At 40.9% G+C, this 13,378-nt stretch overlaps 1 protein-coding gene across 1 annotated transcript in view; it reads right to left on the bottom strand.

Moving 5' to 3' along the window:
* inpp4b (inositol polyphosphate-4-phosphatase type II B) overlaps positions 1-13,378 on the bottom strand; it is a gene marked incomplete at its 5' end in the record, with an annotated part of 822,779 nt that overhangs the window by 717,756 nt on the left and 91,645 nt on the right. The gene's annotated exons all lie outside the window — the stretch shown is intronic.

The raw sequence follows: 13,378 nt of genomic DNA, 5'->3' as shown, positions 1-13,378 counted from the left end.
TGCACAGCTAAACAGCCATATCACACATAGGGGAAAAGCTTATATCTCCCTGAAAACAGGTCTGATTATCCTAAGACAGGTACAATAGATTCCTTACCTGAGATCAGATGGTATCCAAAAAGATTATTCCAATTCCTGATCGCCATTCCAAAAATCTATCCTTTTATTGATCCAATGCAACGTACTGTAAACACATATTCCACGCATTCCTGAGGCTCCACAATGACTGGGATCATCTCCGGTTACATGCGTGAGAAGTAAAATGTGGATTCCGGAGTTTTTTTTTCTCATCCATTTTTATTGAGTCCATTCCAAAAGGGTGCATTACCAAAATGGTGCATTACAAAAGGCTCCTCCTCTCTGCCACCCTCGCTAGAGAGTCCAGCTCCACCCCAACCACGCTGCTGGCCTTCATGACCAGCTTATCCAGCCTGGTTGTGTTCCCTGCTCTCAGTTCCATGATTCACCTCCGAACAAAATCCCATGCTCCCCATTCCAACCTGGCTCCACCAGGGACTATGGGATGGATTTAAAAAAAAAAAACAATGACTGAATTCAAAGAGCTACCTGTGGTGGCTATAGCGAAAAATCTAATAACAAACAGAATGACAATCTTTTTTGCTTTTGCTTTCAATGGCAGTAATATCATTTAATGCAGCACCAGAAAAATGCTCCACAGACCTTAAACCAAATCCACACACCACACAAGAAAACCAACCTATACTGTCATATTTCACTGATTCTTGAGAGTCGGGACAAAACACTTTTTAAATATTATATTTTGAGAATGCACACTATATTAATTAGAGTTATATATTCATGTAGAGAAAGGTCTGAGCTATTTAACCATGTAAAGGTGCGGGCTCTACATAGAAAAACATTTTCAACAAATTCACATGTTTCCCTTTGAAACTTGATTTGTGTTAACTCCGTCAGACACACAAAAAAGTATATAATTCTAATTATTCCAGTCCAACAAGAATCTAAAGTTCTGAAGTATGTTGTAATAGTGTTTAGTTACTCTGGTATGCAATAAAATATAATATATAAACCTCAGGTGTAATTTCACACTATTCTGAAAACCCAGAGTTAGAAATATTAGCATTTTCAAACTTTGTTTTTAATTTTGATATGATAAAAAAAAGATCACTAAGTAAATAAGACACAAGAGGATGAAGATCTAATGCTCCTTTATTACTTAAACAACATAAACTGAAGAAGGAATTTGTATTTTCCCCAAGATTAACAAAAATAAATATCTGACGGTGTTGACAATGATCTGACAGTGTTGACGAGAAACTGACGGAGTTGACAAAATTGGATTTGCATCTCTGCAAAATTTTTTAAACAGATGGAAGTGACAATAATAAGAACTAATAACTCCTTGTCTTATACTGGACATTTTGTTAACTCAATTGTAATAAACAACAAACTTTACATACACTGTTTCCAACTATTACAAAATGCACCGTTTCCAACAACAAAAACAGTAATGGAGAACAGGACCCCTTCTTCTCGTCCCTGTTTTCATCTACCTCCTCTACACCACTTCCTGATCTCCACTTTCTCACCCACTTCTCCTCTTCCTTTCCTTCTGCATTTGTGATTAGTTTCACTATGATGTCTTGAACTGGGCAGAAACAGACATCCTTCTTGCCACATTTGGGCTGAACCACATTTCTGTTGGACCATGGGGATGCAGAAATTCCACTTTCACATCTTGTTGCTCATTATCCACATCGATGGTCTTGGCTAGCCACCAGTGGTCATCATATACTACTGCTAACCAGTCTCCATTACTAACGCTGCTAACAGTCGTTACTGTCACCGTACCCTCAGGACCTTTCAAAGGTTCTTCGTCCAACTCCTCCATTACATCTTCCATCTCCATACCCTCTTCCATCTCATTTTCCATCTCCTCCCACAACATGGCCAGAGGTCTCTTCTTCCTTGCCCTTTGTATATCACTCTGCTGTTCTCCTGGGTTGCCATGGTAATAGGAGGTAGCTGGGCAGAAGCACTGGCAATCCAACATCTCGCTGCAAAAGCAGGATAGTTGTCTGTTGTGGATCCTGTCCTTATGTGCGATGATCTGGTGAATTTGTCTTGTTGAGGGAACCGGTTTGAGAGGATTCATGAGAAGTGTGTCGTATCTTTGCATGTCTTCTTCCACAATATGATACAGCTGAACACCATTCAGACTGTTTGAGACCTTTTTGAAAAATATGTGTCCATCCGTCACATAATTTCCTCTCAGGACCAGGTTGTCAGCTGTTCTTTTTACTGTTCCGTCAATGCCGTCTGGTGCGCCCTTACCATGAGAAGTGGGGAAGAAGTTCCACGTTGTCCTTTCAAACCCCAGTGTAGGTGGGATACCAGACAGAAGAAAAAGGTTCTTCTTGTTCTTGTTTGCTTGGACCATCAGACCAAAAGTGCACGGTGGTAACCTGTGGATATTTTGTCTTGATATCTTTTAGGACTGGATCCATTTGTGTCCAGATTGCTGCAGCATCCTGTCTCTTTGACTCTGACAGTGTGCAAAACCCTGCCTTTCCACCCTTAGTGTAATACATTCTGGTATGGAGTGTTATCTGTGGCAGATTTAGTCCGAAATGGCAGGCCTGAACTTCAGCTTTATATTTGAATTTCCAGGATTCTGAAAAGTCAACATGGACGATTGCTGTACTCTCATCACAGGACTCAATTGTGTTGCTGTATTCTTTTGACTGGTTTCGCAATGAACACACATGTGTTGTGGTTTCCTTTCTGAGTTTTTGCTCATAGAGTTTGATGAGCAATGAAAGGCTGCCTCGGTGTTCGACGAGCTTAGTGTTCATGTCGATTCCATTGCATGTGTCTTCTTGAACTCTCTCCCACTGCCTCCATTGAACATCGATTTTGTCTTGCTCTTGGGTTGTAACTGTACCTTTGTTTAGACATTGTGAGCAGGCGCGAAGAAGGCAGGCCTCACTTGCTGGAGAGCAACAAACTAATTGAAAACTGTCATCCAGTTTGTTTGACTTCACAACACCAGACATTTTAAGGACCTCGAGCATTAAGCATGCATTTTCATGTATTTGACACAGACATGTCTTCCGATCAGATGCTTTTGGTGCTGTGACATAGAAGGGCCTCAGAGCACAGAATGAAGAATAGCTCAGCTTTACAGTGGGGTTCTTAATCTGGAATTCAGTGTGGAGGTTGAGCATGGAGTCTAGCAGGATCATTATGTGCCGCTTGATCTTGTTCCTGGTGATTGTGTCAGTCACACGTGCATAGTTCAGGAAGAAATCCTGAACAGTCTTGTGTTATACCCTGTATTAATGTTGGCTTTTTCTGAGGCTGCTCCTTTTCTCTCATTAACTTGTAGGTTAACCCAAACTCTTTCATTTGTTGAAGAAGACGATACTTTTTAAGAATCGTGCCTGATGACACACTCAGTGCTGGTTTTTGGCACTGTGGGCCAGGAGTTTGTTTGTCTTCAGCTCTCTTCTGGGGATGTTGTGGAATAGAAGGGTCTTTTGGATTTTCGGATTCCTTACTTTGCTTCCTGATAGCATCTTCTTTGTTTCTGTGCCTGGAGAGTCCAGTGGTGATGTATTTGTAGCCTTTCTTCTGCGCATTATTGTTTTTATCAGGTTATTTCGTTGCTTTGTTACATTTGTAATATTCTCTTTCATAGTTTTTATTTCTCTTGAATGCCTTTTTCGCATTTTACTTCGTTGCTTTTCCTGTCTGAGAGACTCCCTGCACTGTCTGGCATTGTTATCTAGAATATCCTGATCTGATTTTTATCTGATCCTGATTTTTCTTGAACTCTACACTTGTGACAACTGATAAGATTGAGACAACTGACTAGCAAAATATTATCCTGTTGATCACTCCATACCATAATGTATTACACTATGGATGGAAAGAGTCAGATAAAGGATGATGTAGCAATCTACAGTAGACACACATGGACCAGTCCTATATTAAGAATTATTATAAAGATATTAAGATGAAATATCCAGTTTACCACCGTTCACCTTTGCTCTGATGATCTAAGTAAACAGTATAAGAACAAGAATAACTGTTTTCTTCTGTCTTGTATCCCTACTGGGTTATGAAATTTTACATCAATCAATCAACCACTTAGAAGTGATATATTTATATTTATGTATTAACACATGTGCTGGGAAAGTAAGACAATTATTCAATAAGCAGACCACAGCCTGTCCATGCTCTAAAAGTCAGAAGTGTATTGTAATGCATGCTATTATATGCACACTTCTGTGCAGATACAACTCTGAAATAACATTTAAATCCCTTACCATGTTCAAAAATAGTATAATAATAGCATATTATGAGGTTATTGATGGATTTGTCAACTCCGTCAGCTTACACGTCAACTCCGTCAGACACAAAATCTGACGGAGTTGATGTCTGACGGAGTTGACAAAAAGGCACACATTTTCCCTCCAAGCCTGTATTGTGCACTGCAGCTAGCTAGTTTTTTGGCAGTTGCTAGCTGTCTTAATAATCTTACTGAAACACTTGAATTCAATCCACTATTGTTTTTTTAAACTATAATAACGGAGAGATGGTGTTGACATGTTCCAGCTGTGACCATAGGAATATTGACATTGTTTGTCTAAAATATCAAAACGTATCAAATTTACCAGACCATGTGTGGTAGTGTTGCATTCACCACAGGCAGGGAAAGGAAAAGGGGTCCTCAGGGATAGAGCTGGCCATGCTATTGCCTGATTTAATTAGGTTTATGAAAAAGTCTGACGGAGTTGACATAAACTGAGGACGCAACTTTGATAGGCAGATTTCTATGGAAAATATTATTTGAGTTTCATGGCATGCATTGTTTTATACATTTATAACCCTTATCATTGATTTGATATGTATGTTTTCACAAGTGGAGAGGTTTTTCAAGCTTTTTTGGGCTGGTCAATAATGTGACCCTTGCTGAGGACAAGGAAATTAACATGGGAGCTTCTAACCACAGATTATACATTTAAACAAATATCCCCCAAAAAACAAATATATGTGCTAAAACATAACATCAGTATACACAATACCTTTAGATTGAACTTTGTGAGTATGTCAATCATTATTAATTTCTTTATTTTTTATATAAATTCGACTTTTCTATGTAGGACATGTTTTGTCCCGACTCTCAAGAATCAGTGATTTGTTAAAAGACACATCATGGGTCAGTTTGACAGGTTATGGTAGTCATGGTTAATGGTTACTGAGATTACACTACATTGATGTTTTTATTATTATTTTGATAAGCCCTTTCTTTGCAACAACAACAACAACAACAACAACAACAACAACAACAACAACAACAAACAAGTGACAATATTGTGCAATATTATAGTGAAATACGGTATGTCTTATACGGCAACTGTATAGTGAAATACGGTATGTCTTATCTGGACTAAACAATTCTACAGGATAACAATGAGAAGATAAATCATAACTAGTCAACTAGTATCTACCACACAGTTCTAATATCTGTAGACTGTGATAATTTGTTTGTGATGTCACAGAAATACATGGCATCAAGTCAGTGACAGGTAGGGCATATGAGCCAGACTGGAGAAGCATGTCACTCACTACCCGCTGAGTATCAGACAGTGATAGACCACAGAGTATTTGTATGTGACTGACGAGGTGATGTGGATGAGGAAAAGAAGGCATGGAATAACCAGGGGCTTTGCTCCATCCTGCCTTTTATCATCCACTTCTGTTCAACTTACAGTTATACATGCAGTATCTGCTTATATTGGGAGGGAATTAGCGGACTGGAGTAACTGAATGCTATTAGTTGCCTAAATAGCTAAGCGTAGTTAATAAGTTAGTTAGGGATTCACCTGAATTTGCACTGGTATACTGTATCATGTCACAAAACAAAAGGCAGTGCCTTTAACAGCCTTTTTGAGCCATCATTTTTAGTTTTGCATACAGTACTGATTATATTGTTTTTATATTATCTTATCTTATCAGTGAATTATTACCAGTAGTTTGAAAACTTTTTTAGTCAGGCCTCCTTTGGAAACATTTATACTCATCATACTGGCTTGCTTTTGGCTTTGTAATGTGAGTGATTAACGTTACCTGGAACGCATGTAATGGCTGCATCAGCTTTCTTTTAGCTCCTGGCGGTATCAAAAACGTTTCCATTTTCTTTTCAGATTTTTTTCTCTGCCTGGTTGGATATCTAACCATTGCCTGGTGGATAGTGTCAGCTAGCTAGCTCGCTCCCACATAGATTCAAGATTCAAGAGTTTATTTATCACATACATGCAGGGCATACAGTGAAATGCAGTTGGCCATGCCCGCTACGATTGTGCAAGAATAGAATAGTAATAATAGTAAATAGTAATACAAATAAGTAGAATAGACATGATAAAATAGACATGTTAATAAATCACTTCAAGTCACTGGGTCCTATATACACTCCTATACAATATACAGTTTTACTTCTATGTCCCTATGCTATACTTGCTGTTACTAGCTATACTATGCAATAATCACAACACGTTCTTTTCTTAAAACACTTTGGATGCCACGGACGACATAACACGTGTTAGCAGGCCGCCCCCTGAATGCCCACCACGACAATTAGCGTGATTTTCTTTTAATTAGCGATCTGAATTCATATTTCATCAACTGAGTCTACCGTTGGGAAACCAGCCCCACCAGGAGCTCAGATGTGAAAAAAGCGCCCCCTATCGTCTCCCAGATGGTAATGCACCCTTTTGGAATGGACTCAATAAAAATGGATGAGAAAAAAAAAACTCCGGAATCCACATTTTACTTCTCACGCATGTAACCGGAGATGATCCCAGTCATTGTGGAGCCTCAGGAATGCGTGGAATATGTGTTTACAGTACGTTGCATTGGATCAATAAAAGGATCGATTTTTGGAATGGCGATCAGGAATTGGAATAATCTTTTTGGATACCATCTGATCTCAGGTAAGGAATCCATTTTACCAGTCTTAGGATAATCAGACCTGTTTTCACGGAGATATAAGTTTTTCCCCTATGTGTGATATGGCTGTTTGGCTGTGCAAGCAATCAGGAACTAAGAGAATCGATTTTCAGCTTGTGGCACCAGCGTGCATACGTACACATATACTATTGATAATCTAGCGTTTATTTGAAAACTATTCATAAATAGGCCGAAAAATGACAACGTTCTAGAATATTCCAGTACAGGGCGTTTATCACAGAATCTTTTTTTCCCCCTTGAAAACGAGGGCTTTTCAAAATGCTATAAAACGGAAATGAACCGATAAAAAACAATCCGCTTCGACAATGTTGACTGGTAAATGAGTCATTGATAAGCGACGGGGAGATTAGACACATAGCCATAATTTAAAACATAGATTAGGCGATATTAACGCTAACATTGAAGTGGATGGTGGGCATTCAAGCACTAAATGTGCGCCCCCTGCTGGGCACTGAAAGTGTTAAAGTGTCCTTTTTCCCTTCCTTTAAAGTGTCCTTTTCTTGTGTGTTTAAAGTGACCTATGGTGCGTTTGTGTGTGAGCGAGTGCAGAATGTTGTGTTGTGTTGTGTGTGTGTATGTGTGTGTTCATGTGTGCTTGTGTGTGGAGAGATCAGTGTTCAGTGTTCTGATGGTGGCCTGAGGGAAAAAGCTGAGCCTTAGTCTCTCTGTTCTTGCTGTGTATATACGGAGGCGCTTGCCTGACCGCAGCAGCTTGAACAGGCTGTTGTTGGGGTGGTGAGGGTCCTTCATTATTCTGCAGGCTCTGGATTTGCACCTCCTGCAGGGGTGGTAGTGCAATACCCGTAGTATACTCTGCTGAGTGCACCACTCTCTGTAGGGCCTTCCTGTCCTGGGCTATGCTGTTTCCAAACCAGGCAGTGATGTTCCCAGTTAGAATGCTCTCTACAGCCCCGGAATAGAAGGAGTGGAGTATCTTCCCTGATACTCTGAACTTCCTTAATTGTCTCAGGTGGTAGAGATGCTGTTTCGCATTTTTTACCACAGTGCCTATGTGAGTTGTCCATGTCAGGTCCTCTGTGATGTGGACTCCCAGGTACTTAAAACTGCTCACCCTGTCTACGATAGTCCCATTTATCCGCAGTGGCTTATGTGTCCCCTGCTGTATTCTCCTAAAATCCACAATCAGCTCCTTGGTTTTACCAATGTTCAGGAGTAGGCTGTTATCCCGGCACCCGCGTGCCAGTACATCAACCTCCTCCCGGTAAGCCTTCTCGTCATTGTTAGAGATCAGCCCCACAACTGTGTCATCTGCTAACTATGGAGTTGGAGCTGAACCTGGCCACACAGTCATGTGTGTACAGTGAATACAGCAGGGGGCTGAGAAGTGAGAACACAGCACAGATCCAGGCACTCAGGGCAGAGTTCAGACCCAGATCAATCAGCTTGTCAACCAGTCTGGTGGGGACTATGATGTTGAAAGCTGAACTATAGTCAATGAACAGCAATCTCACATAGCCCCCATTCTGACTGTCAAGATGAGAAAGGGTGTTGTGCAGTACCTGGGAGACTGCGTCGTCAGTGGACCTGTTTGTCCTGTATGCAAACTGCAATGGGTCCATGGTAATAGGGAGGGAGATGTAATCCTTGACCAGCCTCTCAAAGCATTTCATGACCACAGAGGTGAGTGCCACCGGTCTGCTGTGGAGATTGATGATTTAGGAATAGTTTACCCAGGTAAGATGACTGCACCATCAAATGTCTCCTCTAGTTCTATTGGCCCATTATTCTGCCTTTTGGCTGCGCTGTGAAGCAGCATTAATAGGGAATGAAAATCAAATGCAAGAGATGAAAAGAGCAATAATAATGAGTTTGGAACCCAACTCAGCTGCAGAGAACATTGCACTCATCTACGAAAGCCCTGTTTGTTATTACGAGATGGCTGATCGTATGATAACATTGGAACGATACAGAGAAGATTGGTAACGTTAGAAGAATGAGGGGCAGAGTGTCAGGATTGGGGGGGGGGGGTGTAGGACACACACACAGACACACACAAAAAGGGGAATCTTAAAGTTACCCCAGAGGGGTAAGCACTGGAATTGTTGAGCGATGAGAGAGGGTGGGGGAAAACACAAGAATAAAATGAATAAAAATAAAGGCTGTATGAAACACAAAACACCAGTATAAAATAACTTGGGGAAAAAAACCAAAGTAACCACCACTGCCTAGCAGTTGAAAAAAAACTAAAAAACAACAGCACTAGAGGCAGAGAAAACCCTAGAAGCATGAGCTTGAGACACTCCTCTACTACTGAGGGAAAACATGAAATGGACAAGCAGAACTTTTGACATCCCTAGCAATAACTATAGTTCAAACAACCCTTAGAATCACGAAAAACTGCTGCACGTCTCTTTGTTTACTTTCAGTAGTAGTGGTTGATGCTAGCAAAGGGCCCTACCTTTTAAAAGAAGGTATGTTGACATTACTCAAAATGTTAGAAACCATTCAGACAGATTTATTAGCATGACTTACCTTTTGCTAAATGAGCAATCCTTTCCCCAAATTCTTCAAAAACAGCTGGCTGATAGGGCCCACATCTTCTGCAAAACAACTGTCGACACAGAATCGTGCCTTGGGCTTCGTATATCTGGCCACTGGCCGGTGCAAGCCGTAAATCAACTGTGTTTGTCGCCAAGAAGGTTGACGAGGGCTATGAGCTCCCTATATCTGGCCACTGGCCAGTGCAAGTCATGAATCAACTGTCATCAATAAGGTTCCCCTGGCGCTAATGATGAAGGGACTCCCCCCCCCCCCTCCCCCCCCTGTTTCATAGCAATTATGCCATATTCATATCTCAACTCCCCGGGAAGTATGGGGGCATGGTTTGATACAGTGCAAGGCCCCGCCCAGACTGATTACGCATCTTTAAAGTCAGATCAAAGAGCCCTGAAACCAGAGAAACACACAGCCTTTAGATCACACAAACATACTTTATATTTATTGATAAAGGATTTGCACTACAACTCGTACACCTACTGTAAATTGTACCTAAATTGCACCTCATCCTATTTCTGCCTTGCACTATATAGTATTGTATATTAGTACACTACACAGTATTGTATATTATATGGTAACTCAGTTACGTCTACTCTGCATCGAACATTGTACATATGTCTATACTGAACACTGTGACCTCATTTTTTTACTTCTAATTTACATGCTATACTATGTTATTTTATTTCATACTTATCTTGTCTTGCACAGTATCTGGAGCGTAACAGTAAGAAGCATTTTGTATAAAAGTATTCTGTACTTCTGTATGACAACTATTAAAGAAACTTGAAACTTGAAACTTGTAAACAAGACAAACGTCTTTCTCTGGTCTGCATCCCCTTTGAGCCGTACTGTATTATACCCATTCTGCAATCTGTTAAATAAATAAAAAGAAAGTTTGACTAGCCGCCGAGCCATACTGTAGTGAAAAAAAAAAATAAAATTAATAAAAATATTGAATAATTTTTTTTTTAATAATTTTTTTTGGCTTCCCCTGTTATTTTACCCACGCGACGCCACTGTGTGTGTGTGAGCACAGCGGTGTCTGTGTTTATTATTATTTCATGGAATTCGGTCCGTATCTTCATTTTACATATATTTTCATTATGTCAAAAGATTATGATTTGGTAGGGCGGTCAGGTGGCGTAGCGGAGATTGCGTTTGTCACCAAACGCCGGAGATGCTGGATTCGCCGGCTCACAGCTCCGGCGTTGTCACCAGCTTGGCTGGCCGTTCACACTAATACAATTGGCTGTATTAGAGGGTGGGAAAGCTGGCGGGGTGGGTCCGGGTCGTTGTAAACAGCGACTCCTACAGTTCGGTCAGGGCGCCTGCTCAGCGCGGATAGGATCTAAAAAAAAATATTATGATTTGAAACGCTCTAAAACAAAAGTTATTAGTATAGGGGTACAACGTTGTGCCTGGCGTCCGTTTTCATCAGCTCCACTCCCATGTTAAAAGGCATTTTTTAATCTGCACTCATTCGTTCAATTCTAGATAGAATTATCAAATGCAATCTGTTTACACACTGTCAGTGGTCAAGCTTTCGAGGCATGATGCTGTTAACCCTTAGAAGTCAACGGGGCCTATTGCTCCCGTGGGCGGAGAACAAAAGAATTAGAATCTCTCACAAATGCTCAGGAAGTCCCGTTTTTCAAAAATCTGTAAAAATAGCACAAAGACAATTTCGAGTGCATAATAGTGTAATCTATATGTATCCTTACTTGCTAAACATAATACGACTTGTAAATATGTTTAATTCTTGCTCAATTGTATAGTTCTAAATATCCCTGTATTCCCCCGAAACTACAACGCGTCACGTACATGCACGCGCGCACACACACACAGCGCATAGGTGTTAATCACTGAGTGATCTAATATGCATATTCTTCAGCGCGAGAGGGGGGGGGGGTTGTGTTTCTCACTGTCTGTCGTTGATAATATAATCTGAAGAGGTCCTGCATTATTATTATTATCATTCTCGAGAATACACGCGGACCCGACGGAACGTTAACTTATGAATAAAAAGTAGTCTAACATGCTTTTCATCCTCGCCCGTGTATATACCCACGTCGCGCTAAAACATCAACTACTGTATGAGTAGAGACAGAGTGCTTGTGTGTACGAGTTATGATGAGTTATCTCGCAGTTTTCTAGAGTAGAAAGGTGCGCCCAGTAGAGCACACACACACACACACAGAAGGAATTTCTTGTACAGCGAGTTGGGCGTTTTATTTATTTTATCACTTGTAGGCTACCATAGCGAAGGCTCATGGCAGCAACGTTAGTGGTTGAAACGTGATTCGAGAGTGATACCAAGTGGAAGGAAATATATCCTGTCATCAGTGCGTATAGCAGGTATCCTCGAAATTCTCCGCTATCTCCTCTGCAAGCTCCTGTCTGTCCGCCTGCACTGCTCCAACTGCCTGTGTCTGTCTACTGCTTTGGTCCAATCATATTCAGAGTCCCGTCAGAATCCCGCCCCCCCACCCACAGTCTGCGAATCAGAGGCAGAGTAGGGCGGGTCTTCACGAAATGCGTGTTGTCTCTTTCAACGGGTTGGAGTCAGAGCGAGAGTTGACAGCGCATGTACAGGTAGTCTAATCTGCAGGTACTGTAGCGAGTAGCATAGTTTTGCCAGCAGGCAGTTAGTAGAAAAATATGGCATGTTCAAAGATGGCCAGTAAAATAAAAGTCAACAGTGAAAATCGCTGCAATAATAATTCTTTCTTTTTCTCTCTCTCTCTCTCTCTCTCTCTCTCTCTCTCTCTCTCTCTCTCTCTCTCTCTCTCTCTCTCTCTCTCTCTCTCTCTCTCTCTCTCTCTCTCTCTCTCTCTCTCTCTCTCTCTCTCTCTCTCTCTCTCTCTCTCTCTCTCATTCTAGAGAAATACAACCACAAATTGTTATTGGTTTGCTTCTTTTTCTACAGTACTATATATACTGTACTTTACTGTATATACTGTACCATCCACTGTCTGAAACATCTCAATATAAGTAATCATGGTATGCTGCAAAAGGTGATATGGTATGTGATATGGTACAGTACTGTAAATACCATCTCTCTCTCTCTATCTCTCTCTCTCTCTCTCTCTCTCTCTGGCTTTATTGAGGAAGGGCACACCTCTATCAGCTGAGTAACAATGTTCATCAAAGTGTTGAGTGCTACAGTGTAGGTTAGTATATTAGGACAAGTGCATACCTACATGTATGACCTATATCTATCTACTACTTTTGGATATGAGCATTTTTTCAATACCCAACTATGTAGTGGCCGCTTGTCGCTAGGCTAGGCCTCCTGCTGGGTCCATTCACTGGAATAACAAAGGAATGACTGGGCCTTTGCTCCAGGTGTGAAATGGTTCTAGTGACAATGATCACATTGAATTCTGGGAGTGTAGTTCTCTCATCAGATAGCTGAATGAACTTGGATCTAGTTCAAAGTCCTATACTGAAAAGGTGTTAGGATTTTACCAGAATGTTTGATAGGACATTGATTGAAAACTATCGTCTCAAATTTGACAATTGATGGCTTATTTTGAAGGTATGAATCTGTAATTTTATATTATGTAACAAAAAAAAAGGGGGAAATTCTCAGGAGGAGGAGCTATTTAGGTTAGACTTCTAAGGGTTAACGATGTAGAACACACAGTGGCGCAATTGCTCTACAGCTCACTTTGCCGGCCACTAAGCAGGCAGGATGCCGTGATTATGCTCTGGTGCTCCGCCGACAGCGCTCTGTGTTCAGAATTATACCGGGAGATTGAGTAATGCTCGCCCGCAGAATATAATAATAATAATCAGCGCTTACTAACGTTTAGCATCTCCGCTATTTCTGACCGAATTAGTC

The sequence above is a fragment of the Notolepis coatsorum genome (assembly GCF_963971535.1).
Source record: "Notolepis coatsorum genome assembly, chromosome: 7".
NCBI lineage: Eukaryota > Metazoa > Chordata > Actinopteri > Aulopiformes > Paralepididae > Notolepis > Notolepis coatsorum.
This window is presented reverse-complemented; position numbering and strand designations above follow the sequence as displayed.